At 45.2% G+C, this 27512-nt stretch overlaps 1 protein-coding gene and 1 pseudogene across 1 annotated transcript in view; one reads left to right on the forward strand and one right to left on the reverse strand.

Annotated features, from left to right (window-relative positions):
* Positions 1-479, reverse strand: part of ZNF395 (zinc finger protein 395) — a 42434-nt gene extending 41955 nt beyond the window's left edge. The window contains exon 1 of the mRNA XM_070611360.1: positions 23-479. The gene's annotated coding sequence lies outside the window, so the exon portion shown is untranslated. The remainder of the gene's footprint in view (positions 1-22) is intronic.
* A 26658-nt stretch (positions 480-27137) lies between these two features.
* LOC139082146 (U2 spliceosomal RNA) lies at positions 27138-27236 on the forward strand (annotated as a pseudogene).
* The last annotated feature ends 276 nt before the right edge of the window (positions 27237-27512 follow it).

A 27512-nucleotide genomic window follows, 5' to 3' on the forward strand; every position in this document is an offset into this window, starting at 1 on the left:
ACCGCGCGCCCGCGATACGCACCCCCGGCCGCTCGTAGACAGTGGGCGCTCAATAAGTGCCCCAGCGACTCCTCGCGCACATGCGCACTTGAACCTGACCGAGATGTGACACACCCCCACCCCCAGCCCCACCCCCGAATCGGAACCGGCGGCTGCAGCCCCGAACCAAACTTGGGTGTTTGCCTTTTTTCGCTGGGCCGCAAACCGAGCCAAAGTTTCTTGCTGTTGTTTTTCCAGGCCTGGCTCTGAGACAGGCTTCTCCGAGAGGCCGAGCTCGCCGCAGGGCGGGAAAGGAAGCCAGAAAGCCCCGGGCGCCGCGGACCGAGCTCGGCGGGGGCGGTAGAGACCCGGGCTGCGCAGCCCGGAGCGCCCGGAGCGCGAGCGAAAGTGCGAGAGAGGGAGGGCGCCTGGGAAGCAGCCTTTCCATTTTCCTCTTGATTTAATGTTTTCTTCTCCATTTTATGACATTTTACTCGTTTGTAGTTGCAAAGTGAGGCGTTATTTACTGTTTCTGGAATGGGAGAAAGTTAACTATTAGCTTTCAGCCCTTATGTAAACAATACCAGTTGCTTTTGGCACCGTTAAGCTCTGGCTTTTGTATAATTTGTAACAAGAAGCTGTTCCATTGTGTTGCTCTGTTTTTCAGAGATAAGAGCAGAGCCACACGGTAGTGAAGGGCCCCAGTGTCTCTCTGTATGGTCATATATATTCATATTCAAAGAAATGTCAGGATGAGAAGAGTGATAATTCCCCTACTCCGAAAAGTTTTTAAATATCTTTAGCATACTTGTTGAATCTGCAGTTCACCTTCAGTTTGAGGTATGCTGTTTTTCTTGCCGAGAGGCAGTGGGGAGTGTGCTGGAAACGACTAAAAGCTTTGCAGTCAAACCAGCCTGGCTTGCAATCCTGATTTAACTGCTGAACAAGCTTTATGATCTTCAGCAAGTTCTTTTATGTGTCTGAACCTCAGCTTTTTTATCTGTAAGGTGAAATTAAAAAACATAGGTATAGTGCCTAGCTCATACCAAGTAAGCAATAAATATTTCCCTTCCCCTATCTCCCACTATTTGTTAAATATGAAAAATATATAAAGAGAACCAAAATGCTTATAGGTCATTGGCTCTCAGTTGGGAGCAATTTTGCCCGCAGGAGACATTTGGCAATATCTGGAGACATTTTTGATTGTCACAACTGGAGAGGTGGGGGGAGATGGCTACTAGCATCTAGAAAGTGTAGGCCAAGGATGCTGCTAAACATCCTGCAAAGCACAGGACAGCCCCCACAACAGAGAATTATCTGGTCTAAAATGTCAATAGTGTCATTGTTGAGAAAGCCTATGCTATAGGATAATTCTGCTATGGAATAATTTGCCAAAGACTGGCTCTGCCTTTTAACTCTCATCCTCAAGGCAACATTCTTGTTTTGCATCAACACACAATGCCCTCCCTTAACGTGAAAATGCAGATTCAAATTTTACATTTTTTTATTAAAGGAAGGATTTTAGTTAATTAACAGTAACGTATGCTCCTGCATTATTAAGATATCTTATTCTATATTACGTATTGCTACAGTTCACAAATAGCTTTCTGTTCTTGCTTTATGTTCTTGTTTCCCTTTGTCCTCCAGCAATGGGTGTTTACTCACTTCTGTATATTCGACTCTCTGCTAAGTTCCTCATCTATCCTGAAGTTGATGATATGGTCTCTGCCCCCAAGGAACATACAACCTAGTTGGAAGTGGATTAATGCACATGCCACAATTAAGGACCAATACAAGTTAGCATATAATTAGGTTTTAATTGCAGCACCCAGTCTAAGGTGGCTCAGAGGAGAGAGAAATGAGTTCCGGTAACAGCCCAGTGCTGCTATGTGGCTGAGGTGTACGGTAAATGTTTGTTGGAAAAAATGAAATAGTGAAAGTTTTTTACATGAGGTAGGACTTGAACTAGTATATAAACTCTATTACAGTTTTAAATTGCTGGATTTCGTAAATGGATGTTGGTGCCTGACTGTGAGTTTATTTTTCTTAAAATATCTAGTTCAAACTTGTTACCAAACCTATGTATTTCCTAAAATGACTGATTTAATAAAACTGAAACAACCATTCCTTTGACAAACATTTGAGGGCCTGCTGTGTGCAGAGTGAACCAAAAGAGTCTCTACGTTTGAACAGACCCTGTAGCTTGTTCTGTCTGAGACTGTGTCTTGAGAACACAGACCGTCAAAAGGCATGTGCTCTCGCACAGCATGTAGTGCACTCATATTCCTTTTTCCTGCAGGTATGTACTTGCACAGAATGCATTCCAGAGTTTTGCACATTAACACAGACTCAGAGAGAACTTCCCATCACAAACATCCATTCCCAAACACACACCCAGCCCTCAGCACTTTCACACCGGACCCAGGCCCTGTCCGAAACACACACTGAACAGCACACCCGTTATGCAAGGCAAGATGTACTTAGAAATCCTATAACTTGTTGGTTTCCAATCTTGGCTCCCCCAACCCCTGATGACTAGAGCTTGCCCTTCTGGAGGCTGTCCCATCCTAGAACTGCATTTCACCTTGCTTCCTCCCACACCCTGGCCCCCTATTAAAATGTAAGGGTCTTGTACTTCTTTGCCATCAAAGTAATGAACTTCTTGGAGAGCATGTCCCATTAGCTGAGGTTAAGCAAAGCAGACCCAGCCCCTGCCTCGTATTATGAACACGTTTATAGGTGACGTTTTAGGGCCGTGTGAGTCTGAGATTGCCACTATCCCCAATCCCCGATGTAACTCGTTTCAGGCTTGCCTCCCTCCAGTCCCCTCTTTACACTAGTCACTTTCCTCTGCTTAAAACTCCTCAAAGGCTTCCTGTAGCTTTTATAATAAAGTCCCAGCATTGCTCATTAAGATCCTTCATGGTGTGGCTCCTAATTACTTCTCCAGCCGCCACTTGCCTCTCACTGCCTCTACCCCCACTCTGCACTCTAGACATGCTAAACTGAACTTTTGTCCTTTTGCCTGAGCAGACTTTTTCTTTGCTTGATACATGCTCTTTCTCTGCCTAGAACACTCTCCACCCTTCTCTCTCACCTCTTTCCCTGGCTAACCCTACCCATCCTTCAGGAGTCGGATGGCACTTTCTCTACCCTTCAAGACTGGATTAGGTGCCTCTGCTTTATGTCCAGTAGCAGCCTATGCTTACTCCACTGCACTGTACTGAAATCTCCATTCTCTCGTGCTAATCCCCTACAACACTAGACATTCTATGAGGACAAGGAGCAAGTCTTGTTTTCCACTGAATACCCAACATTTGGCACAGTGCCTGGAATGTATCAGGCACCTGATAAACTTTGGTTAATAATTAATTGCTAGTTGTACCTGGGGGACTGAGTAGAGCTATTTCATCCATGGTCCAGGCAATCTCTGGCTCAAAGGATGCCTCTGATGCTCAGTATTTCCAGTGCTGGCGAAGACGTTCTAACCATGTATTTAGAACAAGATGAGGCTTATGGAAGGAAGTGAGTCCTCAGGTTCCACCAGAGTCTCATTTTATACCTAACCTGGCTTCCTAAACTCCAGATTCTTGTCACCAATAACCTTGACATCTTTACTTGGACGTCCAATCAGATCTCGAATGTACCATGTCCAAAACCAGACTTCTGTTTTCTCTCCAAAATCTGCTTCTCCCCATCTCAGTAAATGGCAATTCCATTCTTCTAGTTGCTCAAGAACAAACAAACAAAACTTGAAGTCATCCTTAACTCCTTTTTCTCATACTCTGCATCCAATCCATCAGAAAATTCTGTTGGTTATATCTCTGAAACATATCCAGAATCCGGTTATGTCCCTCCATCTCCAGCACAGCTTCTCTAGCTGGACCACCATCTCTCAGACCTGGACTTGACAAGAGGCTCCTAACTGGTCTCCCTGCTTTTTCTGTTGCCTCCCTATGCTCTGTTCAACACCATGGCAGCCAGAGTGATCCAAAGTCAGATCATATCATCATTCTGCTCAAAACCTTCCATCGCTTCCCACCTCCCTCACTCCAAGGCCCTACTAAGTCTTGCCCCTAGTCAACTCTTTAGCTGCATCGCCCACCACTCTTCCTGGCTCACCCAGCACCAGCCACACTGGCCCCCTTGCTGTTCCTTAGACCCACTTCCAACTCAGCCATTCCAAGGCAGTTCCTGGGGGCTGTCATGATCTTCCTCCAGATATCCCCATGACTAGCTCCATCACTTTATTCAGGTCCCTACTCAAATGCACCCGTATGAGAAAGACATTCCCTCACTAGCCTATCTAAATTAGCCCCACCCAACCATCCCTTGGCCTTGCTTTATTTTTCTTCTTAGCACTTATCACCATCTGACAGCCCGTTTCCATCTGCTTGACTATAAGTTCAAGGATAGTAGACACTATATTTTTGTTTACTGCTGTATCCCCAGCTTCTGGAACAGTGTCTAGCATGTAGTAGGCATCCAAGAAATAATCATGAATCAAGGGTCTGGTTAGACTACCAAAAAGATACCCCTGGACCAGGTCCCTATCCACTGCTTTACTCTCAACTAGTCCCTCTGGAATTTAGCTATCTTACAGTAGGGCATCAAGATACCAGCTGCCCAACTGTTCGCCACGCTGCTTCTCATCCACTTAGGCTAGGGACTTCTATTACCTCTATGATACACAATTCTAAACACAGCTTCCATATCACAACCTCAAACCAGGCTATGAATTTCAAATGAAAAGGAAAGTATTGCTAATTTTGCATTTGTAGTATACTTTATGCTTTTCTTTTGATTGAGAAAATCACAGTGTATCCTAGTGGACAAAAACAGGCCCAGCATCTATTTTCAGCATTTTCACTCTAAAAGGCACAAGACTCAGGAACTCTAAAGAGAAAGTAGTTTGCAGGAATGCCTGGGGCAAATGACATCTTCTCTCTGATCTACTCAATCTGTAAGGCTTTCTGGAGAAGGTGAGCTTTGTGTTACATTGAAGAAAAAGGATTGATAGGTTGCAAGTAGGTTGTTCAAAGCTTAAGGGTGTCCCTGGAGTGGCTTACTTAGATCTGCACAGCCACACTTTCAAGCAAACAAGCCCTCTCATATGTGAAGATACCCACAGATACACCCCAGTGCATAAATACCCAGATCTGTGCCTACTTCCTCCTAGCTCTGAAACTCTGTGAATATGAGCAAGAGTACATATTCAAAAGGGGAAAAAATGAGCTAGCTTTGGGAACATGGACCATAAAGCCCTATGACTCTGGGTATGAAAGAATGAGTAAGCCCAGGCAGGCTTTCTGTGCACATCTGGTTTTTCCTTTTATGCTTCTGTGATTTCTATGACACAGGAAATCCATTCTGGAACAACCCTGTCTGCTTTCTAGTGAGTGCATAAAAAATGGGGATTAAAAGTATGTTTATCTCACTGTTCAGGACAGGAAGATAAAATCCAGAACAGCACCATTTTGAGGGTGGACCCACTCCAGCTGTACCCTACATTGTGCCCCAGGGGAGGTGCTAGTAACCGAGACCAGAGGAGTGGAAGGCCAAGGAAAAAATTTCTGCACAGCCTTAAGACTATCTAGACATGCCTTCACTCTGAGGCATACCAGGTACAGGAAAATACCACGTGGTGAAAATACTAAGTCAGCCCAACTCAACAAATATTATTGGAGCAGCCCCAATCTCGCTGAGAGCCCTTCTCCATGAAGCTCCCACATTATAACCTCTGTCAAAATAGCGTTCTTATAGAAAGGCATTAAAACGGGCTGAAGCAGCCAGCTTTTCCCACTCATAAGGGAGATAGCACAGAGCTGTTCAAGAGATAAGGAACATCAAATAAGGTGGAACAGGACAGGAAACCTTGGACTGTGAAAGTGAAAAGAGGATTGGGTTATACTCCGGGGTAGTAGGGGGTAAGCCTGAAGTCCTCTCGCTCCCCAGATAACAAATGTCACTAGAAAAACAGATTGGGGGCTATCAAAAGAGAGAGGAGAGGTCAAGCAAAGATAAAACAACCAGTTAGAAGCAAAGACTTGCCAGAAAAGTGTACATTCAAATGCCCACTCATGCCACCCCCTATTCTAGTTTCTTGGGTTTTAATCAACAATAATAATTACTTTTCTTGGCCATGGTTTTTCTCATGTGACTTTGCTCTTAAGGCTTCTAGTCTTACTTTCCTTCCCACGGCAGTAGTATCCCTTATGCCCCAGAAAAGGGGTTGGTGATCTTCTCTCTAGTGAACTTACCAGAGTTTCATTTTTGCCAAGCTCTTCAATGTCATCCCCTCAAACACATTCCATTTTGTTCAGTAGCCCCACATAAGCATCCTGCCATTCTTCCTTATTCTCCTGTAGCACCAAACTCCTGCCCAAGGAGGTGTGCGTGACACAATCCAGACCACCCAGATCATCAAGAATGGCCCAGACCTGTTTAACTCCTATATGGGGGTACGATCATGTAGGGGGACCAGAGTTCTTGAGAAGTGAAATGCAAAGGGCTCAGGATGATCCATACCTACTATATATACTGTGGAATGGCAGCACCATAAAGCACTGGGAAATACTAACAGTTTCCACAGGGCCACACCAGTGATGTACTAACCGTTGCCCAGGCTCAGGGGTTGATCAACTGAACCACTTCTTGACAAACGAAATGAAAAGATTTTTTTAAAGTCCATAAACCCAGAAGCCCATCAGACAAAACTTCAAATATAAAAACCTGTTTCTAAAGGCATTTTAAATGCTGCCAATCATTTTATGACAATTTCTGGCTCTTCTGAATTGAATAGCAGGCACTGTTCCCTATTTGTACCAACAATGACAATAAGATGTTGTACAGACATCTTATTGTATTTGCAGTCAACACAGCTTCTTACATACATCATAGGTTGGGCTCCATCACTACCCAGTGGGATATTCAGCTTCACAAGACCAGTTTGTAACAAAGGGGGATTGATACAAATTGAATTCTTGAATTCTTGAATTCCTTCTTGCATTTCAGCATAGATAGCAAGGTCTGAAATTTATATTCTCCTTCAAATTTAATTTCTCCAAGTTTAAATCCTTTAGTGACAAAAATTTCTCCTCTTTTCATAGACCTGCCTAAATTAATTTAAGTGAGAAGAATGGGCCCTCCTGATCTTTGGTTTTCTGGAGAAAGTCAATCAAATACTTGCCCATTAAACCCATAATCTTACCTTTATAATATATCCAGTCACCACACTGATTCTCTTAACCTACAATTCATCCAGCTTTAGGCCACATCTTGCCTTACTAATCCTTATAATACATTAGAGTAGAAATCACGTGAATTAATAAAATCCTGTTCAGTTACCCTTTTGCATCATCCACCTGGGAGCACTCTGACTTTCCAATACTTGTTTTAGACATGGCCAGTCTCACAATCTTCTCACTTATAAACTGTTGAATCACCAAATCCCAACCTTCTCCATCTGACAGTATAATTCACTGCCTCTCAGATCACCCCTGACAAGCTTGAAATGATTTCCGAAGGCAAGAGAAAAGGCTAGCAACTGGGTTTTCAGTCATCTGGCACCCAAATGTGGGAGTGAAGATCTGTCATATATAGTAACTAGATTTCTCTTCACTCTCAGACCATTTCAGGTTGTTATTCCTCTGATATTTCTCTTCTTCCCTCATGGTCCCCCCCCCCCACCCCCCGCATCCAAACTAATGACTTGAAAGAGAATCTTTGAAATTCATTAGCCAACAACCTGCCAGGATTCTTTAACATGAACACTAAGAGCCAAAATGGCTGGGAAATCATTACTATCATGGACTTAGCATCCACTGGCTCCACTGCCAACATGCTAATCCGCCGCTTGATAAATGGAAGTCACTGCCACTCTGATATCCTCTATGTATTGGGAAAAGGTGCACAGGGTGAGATGCTATAGCACCTTCAGTCGGCTGGAGGGGTTGCGAAATGCTGATGGCAAACCTGTGAAATCTGGGTGACACAGCCAGAAGAAAAACAAATTCAATTCAAAAATGCCTTCAAATAATGTAAGTCTTTGTTGACATTCTCCTTAGAAGGAAGCCAAGGAGAAATTTCATCTCACCACATACAACAAAATTTCCAAAATCCTCTTTTCAAATTTCTGTCCCCAAAATCTCACCTCCCACCAACAGCTGTTTCTCTCTCTTTCTCCTCCTTCTCTCTTCCACTGTCCTCCATGTTGTTCTCCTTGCTTCCTCACTACCCCTTCCTCTCTCTCCTCCTTCCTCACACAGAGAAATAAGCCTGCTCCCAACTTCTGTCTCTTAACTTCGTCAAAGGCCTAGCAGCTGACTGAGCCAGGCAGGACTCCTCCCGTGGAAGTCAGGGAGTGGGAAGGGATTACTATTGCATACATTTAAAATTTAATTTTTTCTTTTTTTCTTCTCATGACAACAGTATCAGACCAGTTCCAGTCTCTCTGGTAAGTTCCCAAAGAACACACACAGGGCCTCTACAGTTTTATCCCCAGACTCTCAAAACAGCTGCTGAAGGATGTAAAGGACCATCCCTCCCTGTTCTCCTTGGACCACCTTTTGCTTAGTGACCTATGCATCACCAGTACTGTTCAGGCCGAAGAAGAATGATCTGTCAGGACTCCATCTGTCTCTAAGATTCTGTGATTTCAAGCGCCCTTCCTCCTTGAAGTTCAAAGTCCTATTCTTCCAATTGCTTCTTTAAAACTAACTGCTCACCTTCCCATCCTTCAGCTCTAACCAACTGATAGAGTAGTTCTTATTGGTCCATCTTTCTTTATCATTTCACTAAAAACCTCCTAATAATCTTATCTCAAAAATCTCAATCTTATCCTCTTCATGATTCCCAAGGTTAAATGCTATCTATCCAACATCTAATTTGCATTTGTCGAATTGTGTCCTGTTTATCATACAATTATATTGAGGAAGAATTATATTTTCTTCTGTCTACCCACACCCATGAGACTCACACTTGGTATGACTCATAGGAACTAGAGTACTTAAGAAGTGATAGTTGTGGCCAGCACCCAACTTCCATTATTTTCTGAAGGATAAATAAATAATACAGTGCCAAACTTATTAGTCAGGCCTCTTTTTGGAGACAAGTGACAGGAACTCAATTCATGCTAGCTTAAGCAAAAAAATGAATTTGTTGGCTCACTTAACTGAGAAATCCAGGAGTTTGTACTGGTCACAGACACAGCAGCGCCCCCACGTTTAAACTAAGTTGTCAGGGTTTGTACTCTAAATCTCTTGTTTGCCCCTTCTTATGAGTCCCATTCTTTCCTGCTTCAAAAGAGCTTCTCCCTCTCAAAGGAAAAAAAGAGCTTCCTTCATACACTTGGGAAGACTGTTGCTGGCAGCTACCAACTATGACATCTCAATTTAGCAACAACAGCAGAAAACAAAATTTTCTCTTTTGGTTTTCATATATTAGTTCCAAGGAAAGACTAATTGATTCTGCCTGGGTAAAATGCCCACCCTTTGCACCACTGTTGCCAGAGGGATGGGATACTATGGTTTTGATCCTAAATAAAACCACAGAGAATGGAAGACTGATGTCCCAAAGGACTAAATGCTGGACAGAGAAAATTACAGTCCACTACACAAAGGGGCGGGAAGGACACTGTGCAGGAGTCAAAGGACTTGGGTTCCTGTTCTCTTTTACCACCTGGGTGATTTCTGACAATCCACTTTGTCTTTTTGAGCCTCAAGTCCGTGTATAAAATGCTTACATGGTAGTTACTAGTACCATATTAAATTATATGTTACAGTATCTCTGTAGGGTACTAGGAGATTTTCCAGATAATGAAAACCTGACTTAGTGAGGAAGGCATTGCAACAGTGCCCGGTGTCCTGTTTTCATGCGAATACATTTATGGAGCACTTTACATTTTACGAAAAGCTCTTTCATCTACCATACAAACTGGAAAATGAAGTTCAAGAGACTGGAGTACCTAGAATATAAACTAAAATTAACTTATTTGTGTAACTGTCGCCACACGCAGGCATGCAAAATATATGACGATATTGCAGTTGAATCATTTCCTGGATTAAGAAAAGTGGCAGAGACCCACTCAGGGACAACACGTACACAGACATCCACCTCACAAGGCAGGGATCCCCATGAGCACGTAGGCACAGCCCTATCCTCTGAGGAGCCTATTCTAGGATTAAGGCATTTCAGGGCCGGAAGGATTGCGGCCGAGAACCCTCCACCAGTGTGAGCGTGTATGCCCGCGCGCGTGGGCTGTATGTGTGTGTGTGTCTGTGTGTCTCAGCAGGGTGGAGGCGGGAGGAGGAGGGAGCAACGACCAGGCTAGGAAATTTAAAAACACGCACGCCAAAAGAACAAAACAGAAACTGTCCAGGCCGTCTCTAGCCGGACCCTTCCAGGATCGAAGCGGCCCGGGCCCCTCCGCCGCCCACTCCTGCTCCAGCGGCCCGGCGCTGCAGCTCCGCGTTTTCCCTCTCTCCCTCCCGCCCCTCGGGTTAAAGCTCCCCCGCCGGGAGTAAACAAGCAGCCCAAACAGGCAGCCAGTAGGACCGGCCCCTGCGCCCCGTTTCCTGCGCCGGCCCCAGCAACAGGCCCCGCCCCCGCGCAGGCCCCGCCCCGCGCCCTCCCCCGGCGTCCGCCCGCCTGGCAGCGTTCCGGCCCCGACCCCGGCCCCCCGCCCGCCCCCGCGCCTCTCGCCGCGGCCCCGCTCCCGCCCGCCGCGCCCCCGCTCTGCGCCGGGGGAGGGTGCGTGGCGCACACGTGACTCGTGTTGTGGGCGGGGCCTGCGCGGGCAGAGCCGCCGGCGGCCTCCACGGGGAGGGCGGGCCCGGCCTCGCCTTCCTCACTCCCGCCCGCGCTGCCGCCGCCGCCTTCTCCGGGCGACTGGGGCCCCGCGCTGGCCCTTCGCCCGCGAGCGCCGCGCTGGGCCTCCGCACGACTCTGCCGGTGTTGCTGCTCCTCTCCGCCCAGTCCCCAGTCGGCAGAGCCTCCTTCCTTAAGTTTCCTGCCCGGGTCCACTCTCCATATTCCCCAGTCCCCTGCTGCATAAACACGCCGCCTTCTGGCCTCCACCCCCAGAGACGTCCCCTTGCTGGCACACAGCGATATTGTACGGTCTTCCCACAACTCCCCATTGCCTCTCCGAAACCCAAGTGTTTAGGGACGCGGCGAGCTCCCCTAGTCCAACTCCTTTCCCTTTCTGATAGTTTTAAGGTGGGGAAACTTGGGGTTCAGAAGGGTGAAAAGACTTCCTAGATCAGAACCAAGACCAGGATTCAGACCTCCTCTTCCCAGGGCATTCCCTCTACCCGGATCCCTTCCTGCAGTTCAGGATCAGACTGACTACCCTGAAACCGGTAGCTCCAGTCTTGGTTATCTAGGTACACCTCCCAGATCTTCCCCCCCAGGGAAAGTGTGTCTGCTCATTAACCTTCTGTCTGTCTCAAGGTAGCTCCAGGAAACAGATTATAGCTGGCAGCAAAGAAAACCTTACTGCAACAGGTGGGCTCATCTAGAGGTTGGGAGGGTGGACATGGAGCCAACTGCCTGAATTCCAGTTCTGGCTCCTCCGCCTAGTAGGTATCTTGGGCAAGTCATTTGACTTCTCTCTGCCTTGGGTTCCTCATTTGTAAATCGAGGATAATGATAGTAACTACTTCTAGATGTCGTGAGAATTAATTGACAATATAAGTAAGTGTTCAGGACAGCACTGCCATATAATAAAGCCATCAAAGAAGTCACTCTGTGCTAGCCACTGCGCTGGGTTTCTTAATGTTTTGTCCCTCTTCCCTGATGCCGCCCACTATATATTGCAGCCAGATTAATCTATCAGGCCAGGCTCAGCTCTGCAGGACTGACTGCAGGTTCCCGCAGATAGTGAATGGAAAGGCAGAGGGCAGAGTCGCCAGGCTGACTGAGGCATCCCTGGTTGAGAGCAGCACAGCTGACTTCTAAGCCCAGGGGAACAGGATGTGAGGCAGAGTTAGGACAGAGGCAGGGGACTTCTGAGCTCTGCCCTTGTGAGGTGTGCGTGATGGGGTGCTGGAATAGGGGGAAAGGGGATTCAGAGAATGGAGTCACCCCAGGGGCCAAACAGTGAAGTAGGGAGACAAAGGCAACTACTAGACAGACCAGCAGACAGATACTGCACCAGTTCCTGACCTTTTAGCTCCTGACGGGTCATTCAGTAAATTCCACAGGGACTGCACACATCTAGCCCCCGTTGTCAGTTCCTTGACAGCAAGCCCTGTGTTTTGTTTGCCTTGGTTCATCCTTGAGCACCTCGCTCAGTGCTGTGGAATAAGTGATCAACACATGTGTTTTAAATGAAATTATATGTGCATATTCCTGAGTTGGGCCTTGTGGAGAGGGTCTTAATTTTAAGAAAAGCAATCTTAGAGTTTCCCTATCCAACCCCCTCACTTCCGAGTTAAAGGAAGATATTTGCCCAGGTTAAACAGCTAGTTAGAAACAGAAGCCAAGTCGCTGCTTTCAGTCTGATGTTATTTCCATGACACTGCGGTGAACTTACAATGCGACTGGAAGGAAAAATAAACTCCCTGAAAGCTGTAAAACAAAATAAGGCCTGACCGCATGATACATATGGGAGGAGTGGGAGGGGTCTGGAGGACCTGAATCCCCAGGGGCTGGGATGGGTCAGAAAATGCTCCCTGCAAGAGGGCACTTGAACTGGTCCAGAAGGGTGGGTAGGCATCAGAACTGTGGAAAGGAGAGAGAATTCCTGGCAGGGAAAGTGGCTTTCCGCTGAGGCCGTGGTGGATATTTAAGGGTCAATGAGGAAACCAGTCAGGTTAGAAGAGAGGTTTGGGTTGGATCATAGTGGCAGAAAGTATTAGAAGATTAAGTTGAGGCCAGATTTGGGGTATTTGAAGTTTCAAATACCAGGATAAGGAGTTTCAACCTTGGTCTGCGGATAATGGAGAACCCCTGAAAATAGACTGAGCTAGGCGCTGAACCAAGACAAGACACCAGGCAAATATCTGCCGACTTGGTCTGATTTGCATCTTTTGTAGACAGTTGCTTGCCATATAAGTGCGTTTACTTAATTTACCCACACATGAAGGAAACTCTACCAATCAGCTGGCCTATATTTATTTTGTCTCCAAATACACTTGCTCTCTGTGTGGGAGCAGAGGAAGTAGAGGGAGATTAGCAGAGTGTGTGTGCTTGCTGTAGACCAGGCACTTTCATCTGTGTTAGCTCATTTAATCCCCACAGGCTGGGGAAGTGTGGGTATTAGTGCTCCGGTAACACCCAGAGATGGTAAGTACCTTTCCCAGATCACAGAGCTGGGAAGTGGTGGAGCCAGAATTCAAAATCAGCTTTGACACCAAGGCCCTCTCCAGTCCCCTGTCACAACTGTCCAATGAGAAGATCCAGGAATTGTGTTCCCGCGGTCAGGTTCCTTCTTACGGAGGGTCAGGTGTAGAGGTGACCCAGCGAGGCTCACACTTCTAGGAATGCTTTCACATTCCTGGTTTATATGCTTATCTTGAAGAAAAGGAAATTTCCATTTTGTGTCTTTAGAAGCAGACAAAGTTGAGTTTGAATTCCATTTCCAACACTTCCTCACTGGTAAGCTTCAGGACCCCTCATTTTCGTAGGCCCTGGCAAACAGTCTACCCATTTTGAATCCCCAGTTGTGCATTATTGTCCTTAAAGAGGGCTTCAATAATTGTATGATTCAGGCCCCATAAAACCTGGATGTGTCCCCACTGGATGACCTCCCTCTGGTTCCTTTCTGAGACTTAGTTTCCTGTTCTGAATAAAATCATCCTAGATTCTGGTCTACCCACTGAACATCCGGTCGACACATAGTATTAGAGACGTTAAAGCAACTTGAAGAACCTGATCTCACTGTGCCTTACGCCTAAGGCACAGGTTCACGGAGACCCTAGGCCGAAAGAAATACTGAATGGGTCCATTTATCAAGTAGTTAGTTCCAAACAATTTAATAAATATGTATGTCCTAACAATTTAGTGGTTGTTTGCAAAAATAATACACAAAACTGAAAGAAACTATTTTTATTTTATTCTTAAATAACTACAATTACTCTCTAATGGAAGTTGTGCACCTGCGGAACAATGTACAACTTCTCAGGCCTTGGAATCAGATTGCACACAACCATCTTCATTTTCTTTTCCCCATCAATTTTCTTTTTACCACAGCATCCACCAAAAAATCAATTCCATAAAGACAGGATGTCATCAAAAGGAATGTAATGCAATCTAATGTGGAAACTGTGGATTTCCTTTAACTAATAGTTCATGCAGCTTGTGGCAGATGTCAGGTAATGCTGTGTTTCCTTCAGAAATTTGACACATCCCAAGGTGGCCCTGTGAATTTTCTGCAGTACCCTGGGGTGCCTCAGCATACAGTTTGGGAAGCATGGGGTTAGGGACTGTTAGAGACTGTTTCAGGAAGCAAACAGAGGGCAGCAGAGTTCTCTCCAGTAGGATGGAAGAAGGGAACCACCTGTACCCTCATTCACAGTCTGCCCCAGTGTTATTACTCAGGTGTCCACAGGAAATCTTCCTGAAGTCTCTCTTCCTGGTACCTCTCCACTCTCGGCGTAGCTATTTACATAATATTAACAAAGCGAGGAATAATGGTGGTTGGGAGGCCTGGGCTCCAGTTCCAGATCAGCCGATTGAGAGATACAATCCCTTGACCATAAGCTCCTCTTTCCAAAGTCTCTTCCAGCTCTAAATGTGTATGAATCTGTGCATCTGTCCTTAAGCTTTCTCCTAAGAAGCCATAGTTTTTAATGCACTTGATTTTAAGTTGGTCTCGTAAGAGTGGGAAGGAAAGAAATGTTTCCTCTATTGTACACATTCTGCCTGCTAGGAAGCTGGGGAATGTGCCATCTTTAAATCAAATAAAAATTCATTTTCACATCAGGCAAATTTCTGGAAAGAGGGAAGAAAAAACAACAGAAATCTCTATACAGGGGGGCTTTTGGCGTGATGGAAATGTTCTTTCTTCATTGGAATACAAGTAACTGGGTGTTTTCAGTTTGGGAAAATTCATCAAACTGCACACTTTTGATATTTGCCTCTCTCTGTATATGTGTTATACTTTACAAAAAGTGAGGAGAGCAAACTGCAGAATTAAAACAATATGTACATTGCATAAAAATACAACGCAAACAATACTACTAAAAGAAAACAAACCCTGACAATGAATTGTAAAGATTGTCTGTCTGTGGTAATGTTTTAACATAAATTTTAAATCATTTGAAAAACTAAATAAAACAAAGCCCTTGCCAGTGCTAAGGAAGCTTTAGCCTCGGGCCGGGACGAGGGAGCCTCCTTCCTTTTGCCGATATAGTCGGATTTTTGAAAGGTCCTCCTTTGTACCTGCTCTTCTCCCTGTCACACTACCAAGGGTCAGATGCTTAGCCAATGCAGACCCATAAAAAAGACAGTCTATCAGGACATACTGCAGAATTAACATAGGCAAAATCCACATTGTTCAAGAATTCAGAATTGGCTGAGCAACCAACCCCAGCAGCCGAAGGACAGAGGCCTTTGCTCCATCAGGGGGAGTGGGGGTTACCTGCTCTCACTGGCCATGCTAGCTCAGGAGAACCTAGAGCCAAGGAAACAGCCAGTGACCAGAGGCTGCAGGAAAGGGCGCTGGACACCTGTATCCCGGCTTGGTGACTCAACCAGCAGAGTGACCAGAGCACATCCTCTGTGAAATGATGACTAGACAATGGATAAGGTCCCTTCTAGCTTGAAAATTCAATCATGTCGTGTTTAATGACACTAAGAGAATGGTTAATAGTCTTCAGGAAACCTGAAAGAAGACGTGAACAAGCCCACTCTGGAGAGAACGGTTAAAGCGGTCTTCAAAAACAACACAAAGCCAGTGGCCCACATGGGAGACACAAGGCAAACACGTGATTGTAATTGACTTCAAAGATCAGGGCAAACAGGAGGCCGTAGGTGCAGCAGCAGGAGTGAGCTGAGTTTACAGGGCTGGGGAAGCCCACGGCTTAATGGATAGAATATGGTAAACCCATGTGATGACACATCTGCAGCCAAACGGAAGGAACCATGAAACCTGGTTGCTGCTGCTATAAGTTGTGATCCCATCAGTGCTGTGCTATGATTGGGTCGATACAATACACAAGGGTTTAAAATATAAGGAAAAGTCCAGCTCTTATTCAGATTCACTCTCTCCACAGGTACACACGGGGAAAAGAGAAAGCAAGCCACACATGCTATTAGTCACAGAGTGTCAAGGAATCAGACAAACCACTCTGAGCTTCAGTTTCCTCATCTATAAAATGAGGGCCATAATAGTGCCTTCTTCACAGAGTGCTTATGACCTAACACTCAGAGTGCAAGCTGGTGCTCAACAGGCTATTACCAACATACCTCGTTTTATTGTGCTTCACCTTACTGTGCTTCACAGATACTGTGGTTTTTGCAAATTGAAGGCAAGACCCTGCACCCGCAAAAAGATTATGACTCACTGAAGGTTCAGATGATGGTTAGCATTTTTTTGAAATAAAGTTTTGTGGGGCTTTTTTGTTGTTGTTGTTGAGGAAGATTGGCCCTGAGCTAACATCTGTGCCGATCTTCCTCTGTTTTGTATGTGGGATGTTGCCACAGCATGGTTGATGAGCTGGGTATAGGTCCACACCCAGCACCTGAACCCATGAATCTGGGGCCGCCAAAGAGGAGTGTGCAAACTTAACTGCTCAGTCACTGGGCCGGCCCCCCTGCAATAAAGTTATTTTATTTTATTTTATTTTATTTTATTTTGAGGAAGATCAGCCCTGAGCTAACATCTGCCGCCAATCTTCTTTTTGCTGAGGAAGATTGGCCCTGAGCTAACATCCACGCCCATCTTCCTCTATTTTATATGTGGGACACCTGCCACAGCATGGCTTGATAAGTGGTGGGTAGGTCCACATCCAGGATCGGCACCCACCAACCATGGACCGCCAAAGCAGAGCACGCAAACTTAACCGCTGCATTATGGAGCTGGCCCCTGCAATAAAGTATTTTTTAATTAAGGTATGTGCATTGGTTTTTTAGACAATGCTATTGCACACTTAATGGACTACTTATAGTGTAAACATAACTTTTATATGCATGGGGAAACAAAAAGTTCATGAGACTCGCTTTATTGTGATATTTGCTTTGTTGTGGTGGTCTGGCACTGAATCCACAATATCTCTGAGGTATGCCTGTATTATTTATTCTTATAATGCAGTGCTGAAACTCCAGAAAGGCACTCAGAGTCCCTTCAGTCACTGAGACTTGGGGAATAAATCTTCCAGGACCATGACTTGCCAACGAGTTCTGCGTGGAGAGGCACTCGGTTTTCCAGGGAATTCTTTTTTCCTCTCTTGCCGTCTCTCTCTCAGCATTTTGCATTTACCCTTATCATAGTACTTGTCCATTTAAATTTTAGTTTTTTGTGGGATGAGGCTGAGAGTGAGGTCATTTGTATGAAGAATGTTGCTTCTTTTCTTTCTAATTTGTTTATTCTCTAAGGTCCCAGCTATATTGGACCTTTGTTTAAAAATTGAAATGTATTTGACACATAAGATTGTGTGAAAGTGTACATCATGTAGATTTGATACATTTATATATTGCAATATGATTGCCACTGTAGCGTTAGCTAGCACCTCTATCATGTCACAAAATTATCATGTCTTTTTTGTGGTGGGAATAATTAAGATCTAGTCTCTCGGCAAGTTTGCTGTCTATAATACTGTGTTGTTGTCTGTAAGCACTATACTGTGCCTTAGATCGCCAGGACTTAGTTATCCACTAGCTGCAAGTTTGTCCCCTCAAACGACATCTCTCCCATTCCCTCACCCCCTGGGAACCACCACTCTACTCTCTGTTTTCACCAGTTCAGCGTTTTTGGGGGTCCACATGATGTATATGATATATGTACATATGATACCTGATATATGATATATATACCTGACCTGATATATATGACTGATATCATGTGATATATATACCACACAGTATTTCTCTTTCTCTGACTTAGCTTATTTAGCATAATGTCCTCAAGGTCCATCCATATTGTTGCAAATGGCAGGATTTCCCTCTTTCTCATGGCTGAATAATACTCCATTATGCCACATCCTCTTTATCCATTCATCCACTGATGGGCACTTACGCTGTTTCTCTAGGGGACTCTTAATGAGAATAATTGCTTAACACCCAAGCTTGGACTTCTTACCAGCCTGATCCCAGGGGAGCCACTTCCTGTATTAGCAGGCTGAGGCTCCTGAGGAAATGGTGAAGGAGCCTCACCTGGAGGCAGGGGAGGGCAGGGTTCTAGAAGAGAGGCAAGTTTTAGGGAAATAGAAAATGACAGGAAGACTGAAAAACAAGAAGTGACCAAAGTCTCCAATAGTCTGAAAGTCTGAGTCAAAAAGGTCTGAATTTTTCTTTACATTTTTTTTAAAGATTTTATTTTTTTCCTTTTTCTCCCCAAAGCCCCCTGGTACATAGTTGTATATTCTTCGTTGTAGGTCCTTCTAGTTGTGACATGTGGGACACTGCCTCAGCGTGGTTTGATGAGCAGTGCCACGTCCACACCCAGGATTCGATCCAATGAAACACTGGGCGACTTGCAGCAGAGCGCGCGAACTTAACCACTCGGCCACGGGGCCAGCCCCTTTCTTTACATTTTCAATGAAAGGAGGAAGTTAGAACAGAGGTTTGGTGCCTAGAAGGAGAGAGAGACTTACCTATTCAAGGTCCAGTGTCTTTCTTTGATCAATATTCATAGGTGTAGTAAGACTGGCCATTCTTTCAGTGCAAATGGAAATATAAATTAGTACAGTGTTGGGGTCAGACTCTGGCTTAGTGGTTAAGTCTGGGGCACTCTGCTCCAACAGCTGGGGTTCAGTTCCCACGCGTGGACCTACACCACTCCTCTGTCAAAATGCATGCTGTGACAGCAACCCACACATCAAATAGAGGCAGACTGGCACAGATGTTAGCTCAGGGACGATCTTCCTCAGGAAAAAAAGTATTAATCTAGTCTTTACAGAGAATAATTTAATATTAATCAAAACTTTAAAAATATTTGTATGGAGCCAGCCCAGTGGCACAGCGGTTAAATGTGCACAGTCCATTTCGGCGGCCCAGGGTTCACCAGTTTGGATCCTGGGTGTGGACATGGCATGTTTGGCAAGCCATGCTGTGGTAGGCGTCCCACATATAAAGTAGAGGAAGATGGGAACGGATGTTAGCTCAGGGCTGGTCTTCCTCAGCAAAAAAGAGGAGGATTGGCGGTAGATGTTAGCTCAGGGCTAATCTTCCTCAAAAAAAAAAATTGTATCCTTTAAAAAAGTTAAAATGGTTACATTTGGTACAGCTATACAAAAGTTATGTTACTATAGAATGATTTAAAATATGTGTTCTGGAAAACGGGAAACGTTTATAAGATGTTAAGCACAAAAAGATACTAAATAATTTGCACGGAATTACCCATTACGTAAAGAAAAAAATATATAGCAAAATGTAAAGAAATAACCCCATCCGTAAAGTGTTTGCTTGTGGGCAGCGGAATTAATGGGTGCTTTTTGTGTTGTTCTTGTCTGATTATTTACACTTTTATGCATTAGCCAGTTTCTTCAGTAAGCACATATTACTTCGATTACATGGTAGCAGGCGGAGGTTGAAACCGACCTCAAATCTGCCGTTTCCTTCCCAATTCTTTGAATCAGGTTAATTTCCTCCAGGCCCCCTCTGAAAGTTCTGCAGGCCAGCAGGGCCCTAGGGGCACGGAGAGGAGCGCGGGGCTGCTGGAAGGAAGACTCGACAGGCCGAGGGGACGGGGGAGGGCGGTGTCTCGCGTCCTCTCCCCACCGCGAGCGCGGAGCCCGTTCGGCTGGGCTGTCCGCCGAGGGGCGATTACCGGACAGGCGGCCTGTGCGCCCACCCCGCCCCGGAGCGGGAGGCCACGCGCGGCCGCGGCCCGGGCTCCATCCCCTCCCGGGGCGCAGCGCCGAGCCTGACCGCGGCCGGCGGAAGCGCCTGGGCCGGGGAGGCGGCGCGAGGCCCCTCCCCGCCAGCTCAGCCCGCGGGCGCGGGCCGGGCGGCGGCGCGGACGTGCCCGGGCCCACGGCGGCCTCCCCGCGCCAGCGCTGGGCGCCCGGCCTGCGGCGGAGGGCGGAGGGCCCGCTCTCTCGGGCGCCAGCCCTGCGTGGGCGCCGAGGGGGCAGGAGGCGGCCGCGGTCTGGGCCCGCAGCCCGACGCAGGGCCCGCTCCGCTGCTCGCGCGGCCGGCGGGTGGGAATCGCACCCTGGCGTCGGCGCGGACGCCCAGAGGCCCGTGCCGCCTCCCCGCGCGCCTCGGCGGCGGCCCCCCGCGCCCTCCACGCGCCCGAGCGTCCGCGCACGCGCAGTGCTAGGCGCCCGGCGAGGGCTCTGTGGGCGCCCGGCCTGGCCGCAGCCTGGCCCCGCCCCAGTGCCTTGGCTGTTTTTCTCCCTCTGCTTTCCTTCTGTCCCGCTGCCTTTCCACGGCTGAGGCGGACGCGCCAAAGGCCTTGAACCCCGCTTTCCTCCCTCGGTAAATTCACCCTCCCTCGCCAGCTTGGGTAATCTCCTCCCACCATCCACTACCCTCTGCCAACACACACGCCCAAGGCTAAATTAAATTTCACCTCCGGTTTGCCACTGGGACAAGATACTGCCCTCTCAGTGTCACCAGCAAATATTCCCAAAGGAAGGAATAGTTTACGCTTGCTCCGTCACCCAGGACCAACTTCATAATTGGCAGGATCCAGTGCAAAATAAGAATGCAGGACATCTTGCTGAAAAATTAAGAATTTCAGGAGCGTTAAACCAAGCCTGGGATTCTTCCAAGCGCAGGACCCCGTGTGCCTACAAAGGAGCTACACCCAGGAAGCTGGCCTTGTCTGCACCCTTTCTATCCTCAAGTCTGTGCCTTAACCCCCATCCACCAATGTTTGTTGAATGCATAAAAGAACAAAAGAATAATCTCTTCTTTGTGGCTGGTTATTAGAACCAGGGATCTTTTCTTGGTCAGTCATCTCCTTTAACTTCTTTGGAGCACTGACATGTCCGACTACTCTTTTCCTTATAAAGCCCCCTTTTCCTTTGGTTTCTGTAACGCTGCACTGTTGGATTTCCCTCACTCTCTGGTGCATTCCTTTCAGTCCTTGGCTGGCTTCCCTTTCTCCTTCTATACTGCTTCTACGTATGTTCCAGAAGGTTAGGTCCTCAGTTTAGGTCCTGTATTTCTTTCTCACTCCCTTGGAGAGATTGTCCCCAATCACCACCTCTGTGCACATAACACCTCAGCCTTTATCTCCAGCCCAAATTTCCCTCCCAAACCCTAGTCTTGCATTTCTAACTCTTAGGTGTCCTGGCAACTCAAATATAACAAGTCAAAAGTTGACTGTATGCCTGTTTGTCCGTCCCTGCCTCCCTTCTTTCCTTCCTTCCTTCCTTCTTTGTGGGAACTGAACAAAAAGTAAACCAAACCTGGGACCCTTCTAAGCACAGGTCCCAGTACAACTCCAGGGACAATTCTGCCATGAAGCCACTTGCCAACACCCTTTCAAAGTACATGCTTACAAAATAGTTGAGTAATTATATATGGAGCAGGGAGTAACTTTACCATGGAGAAAACTGGCAGATACCATCTTAGTCAAATTATGAATGGTAACGGCACAGTAATGAGATGAATCGACACTGTGTGCCATCTGAAGACACAGTGAGAACACAGTCACTTCTATGATGTTCCAGTCAAAGCTGCATAACCTGGGTCTAATCAGGAGGAAACAGTGGACAAACCCAAACTGAGGGACAACCTGCAAAATGTCCTGTAATATTCAAAAAGATCAAGGCCATGAAGTAAAGGAAAGTTGAGGAACTTCTCTAGAAAGAGGGAGATTTGAAAGACATGACATTTGGGTGTGATGCGTGATCCCGTGTTGGATCCTTTTGCTATAAAGGATGCTATTGAGACGACAGGCGAAACCCAAATGAATCTCTGGACTTAAGAGAATATGGTAGTAGTTTTGTACTATTCTTTCAGTATACCTTTTCTGTAAGTTTGAAATTATTTCAAAATAAAAGAAAATTTACCGTTACAAAACCCCATCCAAATGAGCTTTTGCTAAGGCTTCTGTCAGTAGCAGCAACGTTCTACCAGTTGCCCAAGTTCCAACACTCTGACATCGTCTTTGATTCCTCTCTCTTGCCTCTCACCCCTGTCCCCGCCACCCCACCACTCACTAAGTCCTGTCCATTATTTTTTTTAAATGTCTCTCACATAGCCTCCTTCTAAACTTCCACCTCGGTTTTTTTTTTTTTTTTTGATGACACTTCCTGCACCACATAATCATTTTAAGGAATGTCTGTGAAAAGAATTTGCACAACATAAAGTACTATATAAACACGAGGTCCTGTTACTCCCTCTCGAGTCTGGATTACTGCTGGTTAGCTGCAGTCTCCTGACTGGTCTTCCTGTCTTTGGCTGCTGCCTGCAGCCACCCATCCTGTAGACAGTTACCAGAGTAATCTGCCTGAAAGCACACGTTTATCCTTTCGGGGCCTTGCTTCCCACGGTCCCCAGAGGGGCTTAATCCATATCCCCTGGGAAGTCGGATGTCCTATGAGCTGCACCAAGGTGGTCTGCCCTCACATCAAATAACCATGACCTTTTCCCCAACTCATAGAGAAAAGAAAATTTAATGGATAGAATTTCCTCAACTTTTAAGGGTTTCCCCCTATGCTTGTTTTTCCACGGTGGTAAGGGTCCAAACTTTTATCTGCTAGATTAGCAGATGACAAACTGTACAAGCAGCCGATAAATAATAAAGATCTGGCAGCAACAGATCATATTTACTTCAACAGCTTGGTTTTCTCAGGGGCACATGTGCTGGTAGTTGTGATTTTTATAATGCGTGTCAATTGTATAGTCATTGTCTTTCTTAAAAATTGTTTCTCTTTTGCATGATGGAATGAAATATATAAAAATTTTATCATGAGCAAGTTGGAGAAAACACTGCACTCCCCAAGAAATACTTTGGCCTCTTATTCAGGGTTTTTCCACCCTTATCAGTACTACTCCCCTTCATGAATCCTTGACTTCAGACAAAGTTGTCTAATCTCTGTTCACTTTTTTCTTGCTTTGCGTAAACCATTCCATGTCCCTGGAACTCTGTCCTGGCTCTCGTCTGTCCATACAAACCCCATTCAGCCTTAAAGGACCAGGTCAACTCTCTTCTTGGGGAAAACTTCTAAAATCATTATGATCATTCTTTCTAACTCGCTAGATTACCGTGGAAAGTGCACGGGAAAGAACAGATTGTTCTTCAAACATCAAAGGGCAAACACCTGGGAATCTTTTTAAAATGCAGAGATTTGTTTGTTTGTTTGTTTTGGTGAGAATATTTAAGTTCTACTCTCTTAGCAGGTTTCAATCTTCCAGCACACTGTTATCAACTAGAGTCGCCACGTCTTACATTAGATCCTAGGACCTTCTTCACCCTATAACTGAGAGTTTGTGCTCTTTGACCAGCCTCTCCCTATTTCCTCCACTCCTAAGTCCCTGGCAACCACTTTTCTACTCTCTGTTTCTGAGTTTGACAGTCTTTTTTTAGATTCCACAAGTAAGTGATACTATCAGTATTTGTCTTTCTTTCTTGCCTTGTTTCACTTAGCATAATGCCCCCAAGGTCCATCCATGTGGTCACAAATGTCAGGATTTCCTTCCTTCTCATGGCTGAATAATATTCCATGTACGTATACACCATATCTTCTTATCCACTCATCTGTTGATGCGCACTTTGTGTCCATGTCTTGGCTATTGTGAATGATGCTGCAATGAACGTGGGAGTGCAGATATCACTGTTTCATTTCCTTTGGATATATACCCAGATTGCTGGATCATGTGGTAGTTCTAGTTTTAGTTTTTTGAGGAGCCTCCATACTGTTTTCCTTAGTGTCTGCACCAATTTACATTCCTGCCAACCGTGTATAAGGGTTCCCTTTTCTCCAGATTCTCAACAACACTTGTCATCACTTGTCTTTTGATGACAGTTATCCTGACAGATATGAGGTGATATCTCATCGTGGTTTTGATCTGCATTTCCCTAATGGTTAGAGATGTTGTGCTCCTTTTCATGTACCTGTTGGCCATTTGTATGTCTTCTTTGGAAAAATGTCTCTTCAGTTCTTCTGCCCAATTAAAAATCAGGGTTATTTTTGCCCTTGAGTTGTATGAGTTCCTTACATATTTTGGATATTAACCCCTTATCAGATATATGATTTGCAATTATTTTGTCCATTCTGTAGGTTACTTTTTCTTTTTTTTTTTTTTTAAAGATTGGCACCTGAGCTAACAACTGTTGCCAATCTTCTTTTTTTTTTTTCTTCTGCTTTTTCTCCCCAAGTCCCTCCAGTACATAGTTGTATATTTTAGTTGTGGGTCCTTCTAGTTGTGGCATGTGAGACACCACCTCAGCGTGGCCTGATGAGCGGTGCCATGTCCTCGCCCAGGATCTGAACCAGCGAAACCCTGGGCCACTGAAGTGGAGCACGTGAACTTAACCACTCGGCCACGAGGCCAACCCCTACTTTTTCATTTTGTTGATGGTTTCCTTTGTTGTGCAGAAACTTTGTAGTTTGATGCAGCCCCTCTTATTTATTTTTGCTTTTGTTGCCTTTGCTTTTGGTGCCAAGTCCAAAATATGATTCCCAAGACCAGTGTCAAGGAGCTTACTCCCTATCTTTTCTTCTAGGTGTTTTATGGTTTCAGGTCTTACATTCAAGTCTTTAATCCATTTTGAGTTGATTTTTGTGTATGGTGTAAGATAAGGGTCCAGTTTCCTTCTTTTTCATGTAGCTGTCCAGTTTCCCCAGCACCATTTTTTGAAGAGACTATCCTTTCCCCATTGTATATTCTTGGCCCTTCTGTCTTAAATTAATTGACCATATATGCATGGGTTTATTTCTGGGCTCTCTATTCTGTTCCATTGGTCTATGCCAATACCATACAGTTTTGATTACTATAGCTTTGTAAAATAGTTTGAAATCAGGAAGCATGACCTTCCTGCTTTGTTTTTTCTCAGGACTGCTTTGGTTATTTGGGGTCTTTTGTGGTTCTATATATACTTTAGTGTTGTTAGTTCTATTTCTGTGAAAAATGCCATTAGAATTTTGATAGAGATTGCATTGAATCTGTAGATTGCTTTGGGTAATATGGACATTTTAACAATTCTTCCAATCCATAAGCACAGAGTATCTTTCCATTTATTTGTGTCTTCAATTTCTTTTATCAATGCTCTATAGTTTTCAGTGTACAAATCTGTTACCTTCTGTTAAATTATTCCTAGGTATTTTATTCTTTAGGATGCAATTGTAAATGGGGTTGTTTTCTTAATTTCCCTTTCTGATAGTTCATCGTTAGTGTATAGAAACACAGCTGATTTTTATGTATTGATTTTACATCCTACAACTTTACTGAATTCATTGATTAGTTCTAACAGTTTTTTGATGGAATCTTTAGGGTTTTCTCTATATAATGTCATATCATCTGCAAATAGAGACAGTTTTACTTCTTCCTTTGTGACTTAGATGCTTTTATTTCTTTTTCTTGCCTTTGGCTCTGGCTAGGACTTCCAGTAGTGTGCTAGATAAATTGGCAGGAGTAGGCATACTTGTCTTCTTTCTGATCCTAGAGGAAAAGCTTTTAGCTTTTCGGTGTTGGGTATGATGTTAACTGTGGGCTTGTCATATGTAGCCCTTATTATGTTGAAGTGCAGCCCCTCCATATTCAGTTTGTTGAGAGTTTTTATCATAAATGGATGTTGAATTTTGTTAAATGCTTTTTCTGCATCTATTGAGATGATCATATGATTTTTATCCTTCATTTTGTTAATGTGGTGTATCACATTGATTAACTTGTGGGTGTTGAAAAAGGCCTATCATTTTAATCCATCCATTTCTTTTAATTATTAGGGCCACTGTCCCTAATCCAGTCTTTCATCATTTTATCCCTGAATGATTGCTGCAGTAGTCAATTTACCTATTTATAGTTTTTTACCACTCAGATCCAGCCTGTGCTCACTAATCTTCTGGAAATGCTTCTTTGTCATATCATTTCTCTACGCAAGAGCCCTCAAAGTCTCCTTACTGCATCTAGTTCAGGTGTTGCCTGCCCTCAGCCCTCCCTCTCCATCTGCCCTTCCTGCTCGCCCTCACAGGGTGCAGGTCAAGCCTATACTCCGCTCCTGGTAGCAAACTCTTTCCTACCTCTGCCCTCTGGCTCCTCTCTGTCTATCCAAGCCTTGCCCTCCCCTAGGGACTTGGGTCAAGTTCACCTTCACAGTGGCTCTTTAATCACCCCAGCCCATACTGACTTTGTTCTTTGAACTACAACTATGCTTGACATCTTTAAAATGCAGACTAGAGCTTAAAGGTTCTCCAATAGTTTCTTGTCTATAAGATCTCCTTTCCTGCTGCACTGTAGTTTCCTTGCTTGCAGGGATCCTGTCTTGTCTTTAGAACCCTGTACAGGGTCTGGAAAAGAAACAATTTTTTTATTGAGTACAAAAGGATGGTATCCTTGTTAAATACACTGCTTACCAAATGGATAGGTGCTCATGAAAAGTCAGTAATTCGGTATTTCAATGATATCAACAGGAGAGTATTTATTTATTTGGGCTTTCCCATAAAACTGCCTTGCAATAGAGCTGTGATTCTCAACTCAGGGGGCATGCTCTCCTGAGTTCGGTATCATAGCACCCACCCCGATTTTTATGCATTCCCCAGAATTATCCCCACAGAGAGTCACTGATACTAACGCGAGAGTCATTGCCCTCAGGTGTACTGGGGTTGAGAACCACCATGAGAGAAAATTGAAAGTATTGATAGTATTTATTAAAATAAGATTATATCTATCCACCTGTGTTATAATTGCACCTTTCCCAGAGTATATCTGAGTTCCTAGTTCTTTGAGCACCAATGAGGAAGGGAGTCTACTCTACAAAGAGGGGTAGAATACCCAGGTCTAGGAATTCCATGGGCTTCCCCTCCGGCAGGCGGGAGCAGACACCCTGACAGCTCACTGCTCTTGTAGAACATCTGTTACCGCCTTAGATTCCTCTTCTGATCGCTTCTCGGCCTTTTGGCTAAGATCAAGTGTAGTATCTGAACGTCGGCGCCCTCGTGAGGAGGCACGGCCTCTCGTTCCCTGCTCCTACACTCCTTGGTGCCTGTGCATTTTTTCCTTACGGTATACACACACACACACACACACACACACTCAGATATTTCTTCTTGTTCCTCATGGATAAGGTTTTTGTGATGTAAATGTCTTCACAAATTAGGAAACTGAGACTCACAGAAGTTAAAGGGCCCACCCACGACCGTGAAGCAGAGTGGGGCAGCTCTGCCAGAAGTGCCTAAGATTCTTCTCCCCCCATTCTATGTTTGAGAAATAAAGTAAACATCCTTGGCTGCTGAGTTTGAGGTAATGGCAGAATA

The sequence above is a fragment of the Equus przewalskii genome, chromosome 2, assembly GCF_037783145.1.
Source record: "Equus przewalskii isolate Varuska chromosome 2, EquPr2, whole genome shotgun sequence".
NCBI lineage: Eukaryota > Metazoa > Chordata > Mammalia > Perissodactyla > Equidae > Equus > Equus przewalskii.